We start from the raw sequence: 18,703 nt of genomic DNA on the forward strand, positions 1-18,703 counted from the left end.
TGTGAGGAGCTCACAAATCCTTGAAAAATCTGGGCAGGGTCCCATCGGTGAGCTCCTCCGGCGGGCAAGGCTGCGATGGCTGGGTCATGTAGCCCGCATGCCCAGCCACCGCATGCCGAAACAGCTTTTGTTTGGCCGGATTGAGGGGGCTAAGCGGGCGCGGCACGGGCTAGAGAAGAGATGGAGTGATGTGGTACAGGAGGACGTGGAGCTGAGTGGACTTGCCGATGACTGGTATCAGCGGTGTCAAGATCGGCCTCTGTGGAGGAGGCTCGTGAAGGACGCTACCGGGCAGTTGGAGGCAGTCGCCCTCCAACAACAACGGAGGGCGGAGGAGCGACGCTCACAACAACGAGCGGAGCGCCGGGTGGCTAAAGCACAGCAGGTTGGCACAGTAGGGGGCACAGGTGGTGCATCAGCCAGTCATCTCAGTCAGTCGACCCGTGGCACCTGGGTCTGCCCGTGACCTTCTGCCAGCGGGCGTTCGACACTTCACGTGGCCTCAGGGTGCACATAGCCTGGCACAAGCGTCGTGGTGACGTCACCGCCACTAGTGGTGAATGGCGGTTGTTGTGACGATTATCTGAACCGGCCCCGGGCCTCCCCTAGGTCGACTCAGCCTCAAATGAGTAACTGGTGCGGTGTGTAAACATTGCCACTAGGGAGACAAAGGCGGTCGGGCGTGGTGCTGGCCACCCACCCCCTCGTGTACCGTTCCGGCCTTCATAGGTGCTCGCTAACAGCACTTGCCCCTACAGTATGTTAAGTCTATACGGGGGATCTTTGTCTTTTATCTTTGTGCGTGAGTCTGTGAGTGTGTGAGTCTGTGAGTGTGTGATTGTGTGAGTCTGTGAGTGCGTGTGTGTGTCTGTGAGTGCGTCTGTGAGTGTGTGAGTCTGTGAGTGAGTGTGTGAGTCTGTGAGTGTGTGAGTGTGTGAGTCTGTGAGTGCGTGTGTGTGTGTCTGTGAGTGAGTCTGTGAGTGTTTGAGTCTGTGAGTGAGTGTGTGAGTCTGTGAGTGTGTGAGTCTGTGAGTGTGCGACTCTGTGAGTGCGTGAGTCTGTGAGTGAGTGTGTGAATGTGTGAGTGTGCGAGTCTGTGAGTGCCTGCGTCAGCGAGCGAGTGAGTTCGTGATGATTCTGGCCGCGGGATTCCCTGCCGGCTATAGTGCCAGTGATGGCTGGGGCAGCAACAGAAAAAAATGTTCCAATCGCATTCACCTCGCTTCGTTCCGCTAAGCGCCGTGATCCACCCCCCGCGGCAATTCGAGAGCGATCGTCGCCTGCAACTGGTTGCTCGCTCCACCACCACGCTCGCATCGCGTGCCCCCACTCAGCCGAGCTGGTCCGCCGCAGCGGCAAACGTCTGCCGCCGCGCTTCCAACATTTGAAGGCGCGGGTTTAAAGTGAGCTCTGGTGAGCTGTGGTGAACCGCGAGTGGCCGGACGAAACCCATGCAGAAGAAAATGAACAAGCACCGCCGCACAGGAAAGCGCCCGAGTCGGGAATCGAACCCAGGGGTGGATGTCGCCTACATCGCCACACCGATGTCGGCGACATCCACGCGGCTGAGAGGATTGCCGAGGCGGCGAGGGTTACGTGCGAGGGGGGGGGGGCAGCACGAGTGAACGCCACGAAGCATTGGGGATGACACCGCGCCGCCGCTGCAGCGGTGAGCTACGGCTAAGGAGCACCGACATCTGCGGAAGCGCTTTCTCTCGGCGAACACCGAGTTACATTTTTTTTCGTGCGTGTCAGTAAGGTGTTATTGTGGGTGTTATTGTGGGTGTCGCCGAACAAGGCCCAGGAGGCGAGGCGTTCGAACGAGCCGAATTACGTGGCCCCTTAATAGAGATGGAGCGATGAGTCTTAGTCGCGGTGAGGGGCGGGCGGGCTGGAGGTGGGGGGATGGCTTTGTGGATGTCTGCACGTACCGGGCGTCCCGTTAATGGTGCACGGGGGTATTCCCTGCTCGCAGATAAATGCGCGCGTGTCGGGCGCGCGCAGTAATCAGCCGAGTCGGGAGCTTCATTTCTCACGGAATATTTACCGTCTGGTCCACCACAGCAGAGGCGGCTGGCGGTGGCCGCGGCCACGGCGAGACGCGCACGTGATGTACACGCAGGGCGGATGCATTTCACCTAAATGAGTGGACGCTTGGCTACCAGGCGCGGGCATAGCGAGATGTATACTGGAGCTGTGTGCCGGGCACCGAGAGACTCGGCTGACATGACACCTCGAGTAGAGGCGCACCACGCGAGCCAAGCCACTCGCCCGAGCGCCGCGGCCTCCTGACCTGTGGACTTCTGAACACCACCACCTCCTCCTCCTCCTGCCTACTCCTCTCCTCCTCCTCCACATCCTCCTCCTCCTTCACCTCCTCCTCCTCCTCCCTACTCCTCTCCTCCTCCTCCACATCCTCCTCCTCCTTCACCTCCTCCTCCTCCACCTCCTCTTCCTCCTCCACCTCCTCCTCATCCTCCTCCACCTCTTCACCGCTCCCACGGGGCGACCACGGGAGGCGGCGCTCCTCGCATCACACGCGACGGGAGCGGAGTCGGTCTCGTTACTTATCACTCGTTACTCATCACTCGTTACCCACCACTCGTTACCCGTCACTCGTTACCCGTCACTCGTTACCCGTCACTCGTTACCCGTCACTCGTTACTCATCACTCGTTACTTATCACTCGTTACCCACCACTCGTTACCCGTCACTCGTTACCCGTCACTCGTTACCCGTCACTCGTTACTCATCACTCGTTACTCATCACTCGTTACTCATCACTCGTTACCCGTCACTCGTTACCCACCACTCGTTACTCATCACTCGTTACCCGTCACTCGTTACCCGTCACTCGTTACCCGTCACTCGTTACTCATCACTCGTTACTCATCACTCGTTACTCATCACTCGTTACCCGTCACTCGTTACCCACCACTCGTTACTCATCACTCGTTACCCGTCACTCGTTACTCATCACTCGTTACCCGTCACTCGTTACTCATCACTCGTTACCCGTCACTCGTTACCCATCACTCGTTACTCATCACTCGTTACTCATCACTCGTTACCCATCACTCGTTACTCATCACTCGTTACCCGTCACTCGTTACCCATCACTCGTTACTCATCACTCGTTACCCATCACTCGTTACTCATCACTCGTTACCCATCACTCGTTACTCATCACTCGTTACCCGTCACTCGTTACCCATCATTCGTTACTCATCACTCGTTACTCATCACTCGTTACCCGTTAATCGTTACTCATCACTCGTTACCCATCACTCGTTACTCATCACTCGTTACTCGTCACTCGGTACCCGTCACTCGTTACCCATCATTCGTTACTCATCACTCGTTACTCATCACTCGTTACCCGTTAATCGTTACTCATCACTCGTTACTCATCACTCGTTACTCATCACTCGTTACCCGTTAATCGTTACTCATCACTCGATACCCGTCACTCGTTACCCGTCACTCGTTACCCGTCACTCGTTACCCGTCACTCGTTACCCGTCACTCGTTACTCATCACTCGTTACCCGTCACTCGTTACCCGCGACTCGTTACTCATCACTCGTTACTCATCACTCGTTACCCGTCACTCGTTACCCGTCACTCGTTACCCGTCACTCGTTACTCATCACTCGTTACCCGTCACTCGTTACTCATCACTCGTTACCCGTCGCTCGTTACTCATCACTCGTTACCCATCACTCGTTACTCATCACTCGTTACTCATCACTCGTTACCCGTCACTCGTTACTCATCACTCGTTACCCGTCACTCGTTACCCGTCACTCGTTACCCATCACTCGTTACTCATCACTCGTTACCCATCATTCGTTACCCGTTACTCGTTACTCATCACTCGTTACTCATCACTCATTACCCGTCACTCGTTACCCATCACTCGTCACCCATCACTCGTTACCCGTTACTCGTTACTCACCACTCGTTACTCGTCACTCGTCACCCGTAACTCGTTACCCATCACTCGTTACTCATCACTCGTTACCCATCACTCGTTACCCGTCACTCGTTACCCGTCACTCGTTACCCATCACTCGTTACTCGTCACTCGTTACCCGTCACTTCGTCCCACTCGCATCCTCGCCCTGCTCGCTGCAGCTGCCCGCGGTGCTGCCCGCGTGCTGGTCGGGTGTCCGCCGTGCGGCGTGGCGAGGCCCTCTCTCCGCTGGCGCTGTGGGCCACGGTTCCATCCGCAGACGATCTCGAGGCGTCGCTCACAAAGTGTGCACGTGGAGGACTTTTAAGAAGTGGCACCGTCGTACCCCAGGGGAAATGTGTGCGGGTTGGAAGGCTGGCAGGCACCGGTGGCACCGTGACTCATGGCCCTGACCTCTGGGCAGGGCTTCATTTCTCACAGAATATATTTTCTGGGTCGATGTGAGACTCGAGTAGGTGGCACGTGACTAGCAGCCACAGCCGTGTCAAGATATACCCTAGGTGCGGTGTGCCGAGTGCTAAAAAAAATATTTTTCTGGTCACTTGGTGGACTGCCTTGAGTCAGTGGTGGAAATTCCACATTCCTCTGGTCAGAACCAACCACGTGCACGAGCACACACCAGCGCACGCTGTCGCAATTAAAGTGAATCTGTGTGAATATCCGCTTGTATAATTCACACACACACAGCTTCAAGTGGCATGTATACTGGATGTGGTGTGCCGGGTGCGCGAGGAATCGAGCCGTGGGAGCAGTTGCGAGCCTGCGAGTGTGGATGGGGCGGGCGGGGTGCAGTGTTTGGGACGGGTCCCCGGGCAGGGAAGGCCCCCTGCAGCGGCGGACCACCGCCGCCGTTCCCTGATGGCCGCGCGCAATTGTCCCCTCGGCGGCAACGCGAGCCGACGCGGCGGCTGACAGCGCCGCCACCGCCGGACGGAGAAACGTTTCACCCACGCGTAGAGGTGAGGTGGGGGGTAGTGCGGGGCGGTGGCGAAAGAAACGCGCTGCAGCGCAAGCGCCTCCGTGCGTTGTTTAAGGGTTTGCGGGGTTCGTTTGTGTGTTTGTTGTTGTTGTTGTAAATGTTATCGGTGCCGCGGGAACTTTTGTTCGCACAGGGGAGACAAAACGGACGCCGGTGGATGTCTTCGTCCAGACGCACTGCGGGACCACCGGCACTTGTGTCTCGTCCCTGCGGGGAGATAGCGACCCTGGTGCCGCGTGCGTCTCTCGTCTGAAGAAAACGTCAGCCCGCAATTCGAAAGATCGAGATGCGAATGCTCTCACGGAGGGGTTTAAGCAGAGATGAAAAACAAACGACCTTAGGTGTCATTCAAATGCCTTACAAGCGCCACCCCCCGCCCGCTCTGATGAGTCCGATGTGCCGGATACCGTAGATGCCCCTGGTAATACCGTCCAGAGCGTCATGATGTTGCAATGTATGATGTGGGGGGGGAGGATGTGGAATAAAAAAAAAATATATGATATATTTAACAAAAATGCCTTACAACAGAAGGGGCACGATACGTTAATGCTTAAAGCAGAAGGTGGGGCAAAGGTCAAATTGGTGGGGCAAAGGTCAAAGTGCTGGGCCGGCACCGCTGAGATCCTGGGTTCGAATCCAGCTTCCAGCCACCGCCCGTGATTAAACCGAGTTGCCAAGTGTAGTGAGTTGATGGGCTCATCTCGGTCACCAATGACTGCGCGATAATAAGCCCTGCTCACATTCACATTTGATGCTGCACTTAATTTGGCCGAATTCCAGCTCTGATCATGAATAATAATAATAATGAATAGGCGTGGTGGTAAACTCTGGGAATTGACGGCGGGAAGGCCAGGCTAGGCCAGGCCCTGAACCTTACCCGGCAGCGCTCCCTTACTCTTGGAGCCTTGCGGGTGCGTTTACAAACATCGGCAATTTGCTTTTGCTTCGGCACGAGAATCGTCAAATGTTTGACGTTTGCTTTACTCGCCATTGCTGTGAGGGCCGTTCTGATTATTCCACTCGGCGGTGGCTCAAAGTTACAACGGCGTAAATAACATGCTGAAGAATATATTTATATACACACAGACGCACAAAGTGTGCCGAGGGGCCTGCTTCGCATCTATCAAAATGTTTATCGGAGAGTCCTTAAAAATAGAGAAACACAGCCCCTAAACCCCCACGATAGATGGTCCCGCGGTAAATAAGTAAATATCTGGACGGTCTTTGCGCGGCGCTGATAGTACAGCCCACCGCCCCCCCCCCCCCCTCGTGATTTAAGCGTTCGTTTTTGCGAGGGGACAGGTCTTTATTAAAGGGGGCTTAAAGATGCAGATAGGGCACCAGACAAATTTCATGGCTCTGTGCGCATGGAAGCGCGTGGGTCCCGGGATACAATCATCTCAAGTGCCCTTCGCAAGGACCAATTTAACGCCATTGCTTGAAGCACAACACCGTGAAAATGCCATTCCCACAAAGAAAATTATGCATGACGCCGCGATTTTTCATCGCGTTTCTGATGCGGGTGGGGGGGCCTCGTGTGAATAAATAAATATATAAGCACAAGCAACCACGTAAATAAACAAAATGGAGCCGCCGGGTGGAAGGCGGGCGAGAGCTCGGAGCGTTTGGCAAACCCGAGAGCGTGAGGCCCTCGCAGCCGAGCGAGCGGCAGTGATGGGGAGCCGCGGCTGTGTCTGAGCGAGCGAGGCGAAGCGAGACCTCCGCACTCACTCGAGGCGCTCCACCGGAGCCTCCTGCCGACCCGGAGCATGCTGGAGGACGGAGGCCAATCCCCTGACTTGCAGTGGCTCAACGGAAATTGTTTAATTTCAGCGTCAACAGCTCGTTATTAAAGTGAAAAGTCGCCAAAAAGAATCCCAAAGCATCGCTAGATGTCGCTAGAAACTCCCACTTAACTTCGCAGGCAATTTGGTGTCCGATTTTCGATTGTTCCCTGCCCCCCAACCCTCCCCCCATCGATAATGATAATCGGTATGACTGCGAGTCTGTAATTCTCCATGCTGTGCGATGCTCAGCTTAGGGTTCACGTCCTTCGTCATAGGTCCATGGTTCTGATCCGTATGTCACAACAACAGGTGGTGCGCACCGCTTGGACATGTTCTTCTCGGATACATTGTTGTGTTGCTATTAGTGATAAAACTCCGTTCTACAAAAACAGTTCACCCTGCTCTCGTTTGCCTCGTTTTATCTACATTTCGATCCTCATTTCTTTCGGGAATTGCCCTGGGAATACAAATTCTAGTTGTCCTATGAATATACTCGGCCCCACCATGGGAATATGGAATGTCCACCACTGGCTGAGGGCTGTAAACGGGAGATGAGCACCACCCCCATTGCTCCTTTGAGCAGCAGGATACCACTCCGGCTTTACATCTCATACTCTTCCACAATTCATAGAATTGGGTCTAGTTCACTAAAAAAAGAAGTCCATACACGTCTTATCTTATTCTATATTTATAGAGCGCCTTAGCTCAAGGCGCTCTCTAGCAGAGTTAAAATGCGGCAACAAAAACCGAGTGATTTAGATGGCAAGGGGCAGTCCAAGGGCCGAGGAATAAGTGACCGCAACAGAGGGCGCGTGGAGGTCACAAAATGGCTACAGGGGAGGGACGGAGTCTCTGGGCAATGCCGCTCATCGGGGAGTTGATTCCAGTGGAGGGGGGGGGGGCAAGGAGGGAGAAAAGATCGAATTCGAGATTGGGCACAGGGAGAAGGAGGGACAGAGACAGAGAGAAAGAGAGGATTGGGAATGAGGACCACGAGGAGTGGGACGTCAACATTCGAGATGAGCAACTCACGGCCACTTCCTCTCCGTGCCGGCCCGCGCGTCCACGGACGGACACGCGCACACACGCACGCGCGTGCGTGCGCGTGCGCTCGCGTTTGACGGACGCGCCGCTATCGATGGGCGAGCGACCCCGTGACTTTTACGGTGAATAAAGCGGACGGATTATACACGCTGACCTCGCCGGGCGAGGCACGCGGGGCTTGTAGAGGTCACGGGGACGCAGCACTCGGCCCTGGGGTCGAGAGGTCACGGGTTCCTTGACAAGAGTTATTGACCCGCGCTCCGTGTGACCAGCGCGCCCGGCCCCTCGCGTCGCTCATCGTCTGACGGAGCGGTCCCGCGGGAGGGGGGGAGGGGGGAGAATAAAAACACCACCCCACCCCCGCCGCCTCCAAAAAAAATATATACAGCGCTTATTTAATTTACGACCGCGCAGAAAGAACCCTGGGCGATCAACCCGCGGGTTCGCGACGGCGTCCTGGCGGGGAGCTTCGACGGGCGTGCGGCATCGCGCTACCAACCAACAGCAGCGGCGATTCAACGGAACGCACCCTGACATTTCAAGCCAGCGTCGCCAATTTAGAGGAAAGGAACGCATCTCGTGCTGAGATCGCGGAGCAAACTAACCGCTGTAATGATAGGACGCGCGAGATGGAAGCATGGCATTTGTGGGAGATTTAACTGTGCGAATTCACGGGGAATCGTGTAAGTCAAAGTGTGGGCACGCCCCTCCCCCCCCATCCCCCCATCTTCCTCCTGGACATCTGAGCAGCGTGCGAGAGCTGGACAAATGGCCTCTGTAGAGGGCCTTTCTGGAGCTCCCTCGAGTGGAGGCCGCTCTGCCACGAGTGGTGCACGCGAGCACTTGGGGGACTTCGCCTGTCGAGTTGGATTGCGAGTGGATGTTGGTGCCCCGTAGATAAATGGTGCCCCCCACCCCCCCCACCCCGTGCCTCCCCCGTTTACTCTGCCCTCGAATCCCCACTGCAGGGAACCCCTCTGTATGGCGCTCCATGAGCTCTCGAGCGAGCTCCACGCGGCACCGCACAGATGTTGGGCCCGGCGACCACCCCCACGTCCCCAACCTCTCCCCCGCACAACATGCGCAACATGGAACAGTCTGCTGCCTTTGCCGTCTGTAGCTGGCCTCGTGGAATGTTCCACATGTTCACCGTGGAGGGGAGGAGGAGGGGGTAAGCTGACAAGACGCACGCCGATGTTGCGTTCTTCCACGTGCAGTTTAAATTTAGCCGCGAGTTTTCCACTCAAAAATTCGGACGGATAAGGTCACGTTAATTGACTGCTATGCCGGGCTTGTTTTCAGTTTAACGAGCACATGCGCAGTAACGTTTGGTCAGTGACCTTGGGCAGCCGGCGGTATTGGTGGGGGGGGGGGGGGAATCCCCCACGCCCGCAGCGGCGCGGCGATTCCACCGCCGTTCCATCGCGCCCGTGTCCCGTTCGCTCGGGCGATGCCTCGCGGGAGATGTCCCTGCGTCTCTGCCTGCTCCGAGTTGTGGACCGGCTGCATGCGGCTCCGAGCGGAGCCTGGCAGTGGGGACCGCACAAGAGCGGCGCGCTGTCTGGCGGGCGCGGCACGGCTCTCGATGAGACTCGGTGACGGGGGAAGTTCGCTTTAGAGAGCGGCGTTCATCACTCGCTCGCTGGCTTCTGCTTCGCCCCGCGCGGTGCTGCACGTTGTGTGGAAATGTGCAGCGCCCCTTTCCCCGTGGCCAGAGCCGGGTATAAATTTGTCCACCAGGACAGGAGTCAGAGTGGATTCCTGCTCACCGTCGCTGCATTGGTGCTCATCACCTTACGCAAAGCAGCCCAGCAGAGCAGCCCAGCAGAGCCAGCGGTGGACAATTGGAACATTGTAGCTCTCGTGGTGCCGGGCGGGTCGCGTGCACGCAAGAGGCGGCGGCAGCTCACGGTGATCCCACGGGCTCCTGCGCACGTGGGATCAGAGAGCGTGCGTTACGTTGCCCAGGGTGTCCCTGGGTAATTGGCTCAGCCGCTACGATATACAAAGCGGCCGTGGACATACTGAGCGAGGTGCTTTCTCGTGTTGGAGCCGGGCGGCAGTGGCCGTGTGCCCTCTGGGTGTCTCTCTCCTCTCTGGGTGTCTCTCTCCTCTCTGGGTGTCTCTGTCTCTCCCCTCTGGGTGTCTCTCTCCCCCCTCTGGGTGTCTCTCTCTTTCCCCTCTGGGTGTCTCTCTCGCTCCCCCCTCTGGGTGTCTCTCTCCCCCCTCTGGGTGTCTCTCTCTCTCCCCCCTCTGGGTGTCTCTCTCTCCCCTCTGGGTGTCTCTCTCTCTCCCCCCTCTGGGTGTCTCTCTCTCCCCTCTGGGTGTCTCTCTCTCCCTCCTCTGGGTCTCTCTCTCTCCCCCCTCTGGGTGTCTCTCTCCTCTCTCCCCTCTGGGTGCCTCTGTCTCTCCCCTCTGGGTGTCTCTGTCTCTCCCCTCTGGGTGCCTCTGTCTCTCCCCTCTGAGTGTCTCTGTCTCTCCCCTCTGGGTGTCTCTCTCCCCCATCCTGGGTCAGCTGCTTCCTACACGCGACGCACAAAATAATAATCGTCAGCGTCGTGTTGGGGGGGGGAAGTAGCAACGTAAAAAGCCGACAATTCGCATCCTAGATTTAACTACGCCTCCACCTGTGTTATATTATTATTATTTGTACACATTCCATCGGCCCACACGGCTTTCTGCGAGTGCACAAGTTCAGCAACATTGGTTCAATGGGAGTACGTTCTGGGCACGTTTCGATATTCTGCGTCTCATCGGCAGAGTCTGGCTCGCCTGAATCGATGACGATAACTCCCCGATGTTCTGTCGGCAAGGGGACCCTCGGCTCGACACGGGTCATTGTTGGACGCAGCACTCGAATACACAACGCGAACTGATCACGGGGGATGCGGCTGTGTTGAGTGACGCTGTCGGTGAAGATTGCGGGACGTGGCAGCCTCGAAGTTACAAACAAAGCGCACAAGATCCCCCCCCCCCCCCCCCGTATAGCCTTGAACAGACTTGGGGCAAGCGCTGTTATCGAGCGCCTATAAAGGCCGGCACCGCACACGAGGGGTGGGTGGCCAGCACCACGTCTGGCCATCTCTCTCCTGCTCATTTGAGGCCGAGCCGACGCTGTTGACACCGACCTGGACCCTCATTAGGCTCGCTTACGGTTCGGATATTCGTCGCTGTTAATGATCGCCTGGTTTGTTAGCGCGGTCACCACTGCCACCGCTCCCCAGAATATTCACGGAACGGGTGCACGCTACAAAGTAAATATTTTGTCATATTGTCGAGTGAACCATGTAAGCCGGGGCATTATCCGCCATGCACGCGTGGCGATCCAGAATCAAACCGCGGAATGAAATTCCAGCCGTGCGGCGGAGATTTTAGCATCGGTTACAATTTTGCGAGTAACATCATCCGCAGCAGTAGCAACATCAGCATCATCATCAGCAGCAGCAGCAACAATCATCATCATCAGCAGCAGCAGCGTGTATTCGCAGCTGAATGAAATCCTCCTCGTGCCTGCATCGTTATCATCGACATCATTGCTCAGGGTTCCGCGTGACGACAGCGGGGGGCTGGTGGGGGGGGGGGAGGTAGCATCGGTGGATAATGATGGTGTAGGGTGACGTTGACGACGGGAGCGATGTAAGCGAGCCTAATGAGGGTCCAAGTTGGTGTCGACAGCCCCCGGGAGCGGCCCGCGCCACGTGGCTCCCTCTCTCGTCCGCGACGTCGGCCCGCGCCACGTGGCTCAATCTCTCGTCCGCGACGTCGGCCCGCGCCGGGGACTTCCTCCGCGCGTGCGCCGCCAGGTGAATTCATTGCGGGACGCAGCTTTATATATTTATTATTGTTATAATTGTAAAAACAAAAATCGGTGGCTCTTAATAAGTTATATTGGTTTGTTAATGAAGCAATTGATACTGGACCGAGTCAATAAGAGCACAGAGGTCCGGGCAGCAGGGGAGTCTAATTGCTACCGGTATCGATCTCTCCGCTGCAGCCGGGGCCTCCCGAGGGAACAGGAGCCGTGGAGCCGTGGAGCCACTCCGCTTGCAATGGGGGGTGGGGGGGGGGGTGGAGTCGTGCCACGGGTTGGCTGGAGCTTTCCGGACTTTATATTCCACGCGGTGGGATGTTAAGTCACACAAGACTACGATGGCCATGCTGGTGGTGATGCTTAGAGCCGTCACCTAGCTTCACGGTCTGACAGAGAAGCGTGGGCGAACCGGTGAAATATTTCCGTGCTCAGTACGCCACGGCATCCCGTATACGCATGGCCGTGTTTGTGGTGATTCACGTGCCCATCCGTTACGGTCTCGATCAGCGGACCAACCCCCCCCCCCCCACCCTCCCGGGAACTATGAAGGCCCTTCCAGGAGTGCTCATTGCGGGCAGGACGCGGTACGGCCGCCGTCGCCACTGCCGTTCCCGTTCATCGCTCTCACCGACTGAGTGCAGAGGTCTCGGAAATGGACGTGGCGGAGACTTCGCGTAGGGCCTCCCGCAGTCCCAACTCCACTCGCGGGCGCGGGGGACGCGGTGCGGTGCTAGAGCCCGCAGCGGTGCAGGAGGCTGCCGACTCCTCTCCGGGTCTCCAGTAGGTGACGCGCGCAGGTGGATCGATTGAGAAGCGGGAAGGCGCTACCATTGGTTTCATCATCCACGCTTTCTCAAATGGAGACCCAAAGGCTCGCATCGAGGCACACACACACACACTCGCACAGAGACCCATAGACATCAACGGATTATTGAATCTGTCTGTATAAATCTTAAGAGTGTTCACCCCCTCGCATGCGATGACTTTACATGGGTTTCCACAATACAAAAACAAAACATGCACCCATCAAAGGGAATTGTCCAAACATTCCCAATGCAAGACTCTCCTGAGAAGAGTAATGAGACTCGGTGAGGCTTTCCTGGGTAAACAAAAGGGATAACGCGCACACACAAACACACATAGAAAGACAAAGCCACATTTCCACCGTATAGCCTGAACAGACTGTTGAGGCAAGTGCTGTTTGCGAGCAGCACCTATGAAGGCCGGCACGGCACACGAGGGGGTGGGTGGCCAGCACCACGCCCGGCCGCCTTCGTGTCTCTCCAGTAGCCATGTTTTTACGCACCGCACCAGGTACTCATTTGAGGCTGAGTCGACCTAGGGGAGGCCCAGAACCGGACCAGATAATCGTCACTGGTGTCGGCCGTGAGCGGGAATCAAACCCGGGTCGCCAGATTCGTAGCGCAGAGCGCTAACCGCTGCACTGCCGCTCCCCACACATACATACGCACACACACACTTACGCACACGCACACACACACACGTGTGTATGTGTGTATGTGTGTAACGCTGCGAACAGCATTTCACCATTCCCAGCTCTGAATGAAATGAATAGAGGACGTCTGAACTGAGAGGCCCTTTATTTAGTGAGGAGCGGCTGCGATCGATGCCGCTGATCAATAATTGTAATTACTGCATTCCCCAAAGTGTTCATTATTTCATAGTTCTACTTGGCAATTTCGCACCCGGTGCAAGCGGCCTTCACATTTAAATAACCACAATTCGGCGTCTTCCCCGACCTAAAACAGATACCGGGCAGCGGCCACACAAAGCACCAGGCGTTACCAGGAAGTGCCAGGCAGTACCAGGCAGTACCAGGCGTTACCAGTGACCACCAGGATCCACCAGGCAGTACCAGTGACCACCAGGAGTCACCAGACAGTACCAGTGACCACCAGAAGTCACCAGGCAGTACCAGTGACCACCAGGAGTCACCAGGCAGTACCAGTGACCACCAGGAGTCACTAGGCAGTACCAGTGACCACCAGGAGTCACCAGGCAGTACCAGTGACCACCAGGAGTCACTAGGCAGTACCAGTGACCACCAGGAGTCACCAGACAGTACCAGTGACCACCAGGAGTCACTAGGCAGTACCAGTGACCACCAGGAGTCACCAGACAGTACCAGTGACCACCAGGAGTCACCAGACAGTACCAGTGACCACCAGGAGTCACCAGACAGTACCAGTGACCACCATAAGTCACCAGGCAGTACCAGTGACCACCAGGAGTCACCAGACAGTACCAGTGACCACCAGCAGTCACTAGACAGTACCAGTGACCACCAGGAGTCACCAGGCAGTACCAGGAGTCACCAGGCAGTACCAGTGGCCACCAGGAGTCACCAGGCAGTACCAAGGACCACCAGGAGTCACCAGGCAGTACCAGTGACCACCAAGAGTCACCAGGCAGTACCAGGAGTCACCAGGCAGTACCAGTGACCACCAGGAGTCACCAGACAGTACCAGTGACCACCAGGAGTCACCAGACAGTACCAGTGACCACCAGGAGTCACCAGGCAGTACCAGTGACCACCAGGAGTCACCAGGCAGTACCAGTGGCCACCAGGAGTCACCAGACAGTACCAGTGACCACCAGGAGTCACCAGGCAGTACCAGGAGTCACCAGGCAGTACCAGTGACCACCAGGAGTCACCAGGCAGTACCAGTGACCACCAGGAGTCACCAGGCAGTACCAGTAACCACCAGGAGTCACCAGACAGTACCAGTGACCACCAGGAGTCACCAGGCAGTACCAGTAACCACCAGGAGTCACCAGACAGTACCAGTGACCACCAGGAGTCACCAGGCAGTACCAGTGACCACCAGGAGTCACCAGGCAGTACCAGTGACCACCAGAAGTCACCAGGCAGTAACAGTAACCACCAGGAGTCACCAGACAGTACCAGTGACCACCAGGAGTCACCAGACAGTACCAGTGACCACCAGTAGTCACCAGACAGTACCAGTGACCACCAGGAGTCACCAGGCAGTACCAGTGACCACCAGTAGTCACCAGACAGTACCAGTGACCACCAGAAGTCACCAGACAGTACCAGTGACCACCAGGAGTCACTAGACAGTACCAGTGACCACCAGGAGTCACCAGACAGTACCAGTGGCCACCAGAAGTCACCAGACAGTACCAGTGACCACCAGGAGTCACCAGGCAGTACCAGGAGTCACCAGGCAGTACCAGTGGCCACCAGGAGTCACCAGACAGTACCAGTGACCACCAGGAGTCACCAGGCAGTACCAGGAGTCACCAGGCAGTACCAGTGACCACCAGGAGTCACCAGGCAGTACCAGTGACCACCAGGAGTCACCAGGCAGTACCAGTAACCACCAGGAGTCACCAGACAGTACCAGTGACCACCATAAGTCACCAGACAGTACCAGTGACCACCAGGAGGCACCAGACAGTCGCAGGAGCCACCAACCAGTACCAGGGACCACCAGGAGTCACCAGGCAGTACCAGGAGTCACCAGAAAGTACCAGTGACCACCATAAGTCACCAGACAGTACCAGTGACCACCAGTAGTCACCAGACAGTACCAGGGACCACCAGGAGTCACCAGGCAGTACCAGGGACCACCAGGAGTCACCAGGCAGTACCAGGAGTCACCAGAAAGTACCAGTGACCACCAGTAGTCACCAGACAGTATCAGGGACCACCAGGAGTCACCAGGCAGTACCAGGAGTCACCAGAAAGTACCAGTGACCACCAGTAGTCACCAGACAGTATCAGGGACCACCAGGAGTCACCAGACAGTACCAGGGACCACCAGGAGTCACCAGACAGGACTAGGGACCACCAGACGGGACTAGGGTCCACCATGTGTCGCCAGGTAGCCGGCAGCGCAGTAATGGCTGAGCAGCGCTCCCTGCTGTCGTCGTCTGCACCGCTCCCCAGCTCTATCCACTGCTAGGCGAGGGCCTCCCCATGCCGCGTGACGGATAGCGACCGATCTTGGCCGCGCGTTGGTCGGTGCGAGTTGATGATCGTGGGGAGCCTAGCGGAGTACTGTACAACCAACGGTGGATACCCTCCGCATCCGCCTCTCCGATGAGCAGCGTCTCCGCACCTGTCGCTGTACGCGAGGCCTCCCGTTAATTTTCGGGTTGTGTGCCGCGTGTTGTTCGGGGTGATGTCCGACGTTTTGTTCCATGGGCTTGGAGCTCCTCGACACACGTGTTATTGTATTTTGCCCCTCTTGTTTGCCCAGGAAAGCCTCACCAAGTTAGCGCAGTAGATGGGGAGGGAGGTGGCGGGGTTGATGGCTGTTGCTGTTGTGTGTTCTCCCAATTCAGTGATATTTCGGTGTTGTAATTTTTTTCTCATTTGGACAAATCTGGACCATGGCGCTGTGCACACAGTGACCTACTCTTGCGTACGACGTCACGGGATCGTCGGGGCGGCCGCTGAAACCGAACCGCGTGAGTCGCTGTAACAATCCGCTCGGCCCCGCCAGCGCCCTCGGCCCACGCGGCTGATGAACGCAGCGCCGGTTCCAAACAGCCCTCCCTCACAAAGCGCAGCAGCGGCATCAGAAGCAGAAGCAACGGCAGCAGAAGAATAATCAGCAGCAGCATCAGCAGAAGCAGCATGAGAAGCATCAGCAGAAGCAGCAGCAGCAGCATCAGAAGAAGAAGCAGCATCAGCAGCAGCATCAGCATCAAAAGAAGCAGCATCAGCATCAGAAGCAGCATCACCAGCATCAGAAGGAGCAGCAGTGCGCAGTGTCCAGAGTTTCCTTCCACTGACGATCCCCCCCCCCACCCCGCAAGTGCCGCACTAATCACCCCATCAGAGGCCCCGCCACGCCACCGTGCCCGCTGGGCACGCGGCCGCACCCCCCCCCACTCGCTCCCCCCCCCCCTCGCTCCCCCCCCACTCGCTCCCCCCCACTCGCACCCCCCCCACTCGCTCCCTCCCCCCCACTCGCTCCCCCCCACTCGCTCCCCCCCCACTCGCTCCCCCCCCACTCGCTCCCCCCCCACTCGCTCCCCCCCCACTCGCTCCCCCCCCCACTCGCTCCCCCCCCCACTCGCTCCCCCCCCCACTCGCTCCCCACCCACTCGCTCCCCCCCCACTCGCTCCCCCCCCACTCGCCCCCCCCCCACTCGCTCCCCCCCTCGCCCCCACTCGCTCCCCCCCCCACTCGCTCCCCCCCCACTCGCTCCCCCCCCCACTCGCTCCCCCCCACTCGCTCCCCCCCCCCACTCGCCCCCCCCCCCACTCGCCCCCCCCCCCACTCGCTCCCCCCCCCACTCGCTCCCCCCCCCACTCGCTCCCCCCCTCCACTCGCTCCCCCCCTCCACTCGCTCCCCCCCCCCACTCGCTCCCCCCCCCACTCGCTCCCCCCCCCCCCACTCGCTCCCCCCCCCCCACTCGCTCCCCCCCCACTCGCTCCCGATGCTCGACCACCGCTCGCCGGCACGGGGCCGTGCCTGGCCCGCGTCCACCCCGCTCGGGCCGGCGATGATCGGCGGCCGTAATTTGTCAGGGGGCGTGCGGGCGGCTCTGCGTGTGCCCGTGGGCGTCATTGATTAGCCCTGCGCTGACCCGCCAAGTTAAAGGGACCGACCGAACGCTAAACAATGCTCGCGACTCCACAGTGGAAGAGATAACGGCTCAATCAATGCGGCTAATTATACAGACAGGCACACGCTCACACGTACGGCCAATTATATATGCACACACATGCACATACACATGCACACGGCCAATTATATACATGCACACATACATGCACACGGCCAATCACACACACATGCACACACACATGCACACGACCAATCACACACACACACATGCACACACACACATGCACACGGCCAATTACACACACACAAATGCACACACACATGCACACACACAAACAATGATATACATGCACACATACATGCACACGGCCAATTACACACACATGCACACGACCAATTATGTACATGCACACGCACACATGCACACGGCCAATTACACTCACAAATGCGCGCGCACACACACACACATGCATCCGCGGACAGCCAATTACAGACAAATACACGCGCGCATGACCAATTATGCACACACAGACACAGATCTCCCGTACAGCCTCGAACAGACTGTTAACAGACTTCATAGCAGCGCCTATGAAGGTCGGCACACGCGTGGCTCGGTGGCCAGCACCACGCCCGGCCGCCTTTGTCTTCCCAGTGCTGATGTTAACGCACCGCCACCAGGTACTCATTTAAGGCTGAGTTAACCTAGCGGAAGCCCAGGACCCGTTCGAATAATTGACCCGATTATTGGTCGTGTACATACACGCGCGCGCATGTGAAAACTCTTGTGCGCAAACGTACACACGTGAAGTGAGTCACACACACACGCACAGTCAATTAGGTACAAATACACGTGCAGACAGTGACACGTGCAGACAGTGACACGTGCAGACAGTGCCACGTGCAAGCAGTGACACGTGCAAGCAGTGACACGTGCAGACAGTGACACGTGCAGACAGTGACACGTGCAGACAGTGCCACGTGCAGACAGTGCCACGTGCAAGTAGTGACACGTGCAGACAGTGACACGTGCAGACAGTGACACGTGCAGACAGTGACACGTGCAGACAGTGACACGTGCAGACAGTGACACGTGCAGACAGTGACACGTGCAGACAGTGACACGTGCAGACAGTGACATACACACGCGTGACTAATTATGCACACACACGTGACCAATCACGCACAAAGACAAAGATCCCCCGTATATCACCTAAACAGACTGTAGGGCGCAAGTGCTGTTAGCGGGCACCTATGAAGGCCGGAACGGTACGCGAGGGGGTGGGTGGCCGGCACCACGCTTGGCCGCCAATGATGCACACAGACACACACACAAGACACCAATTATGCACACACACAGACACACAGACACACGCGTGACCAATCATGTACACACACACACAGGGCGAGTGGAGAGATGCGCGCTCGTGTCTGTGCAAGGGGCGCGGGAGCAGTGAACAAAAGCGCCAAATGAGAGCGCTGCACGTGCAGGGGTAGAGCGGTGGCGCGGCGGCTAGCGCAGTGCGCCCTGAACGCGTCACC

The sequence above is a fragment of the Petromyzon marinus genome, chromosome 47, assembly GCF_048934315.1.
Source record: "Petromyzon marinus isolate PM22_M1 ecotype Great Lakes invasive population chromosome 47, UKy_Petmar_22M1.pri1.0, whole genome shotgun sequence".
NCBI lineage: Eukaryota > Metazoa > Chordata > Hyperoartia > Petromyzontiformes > Petromyzontidae > Petromyzon > Petromyzon marinus.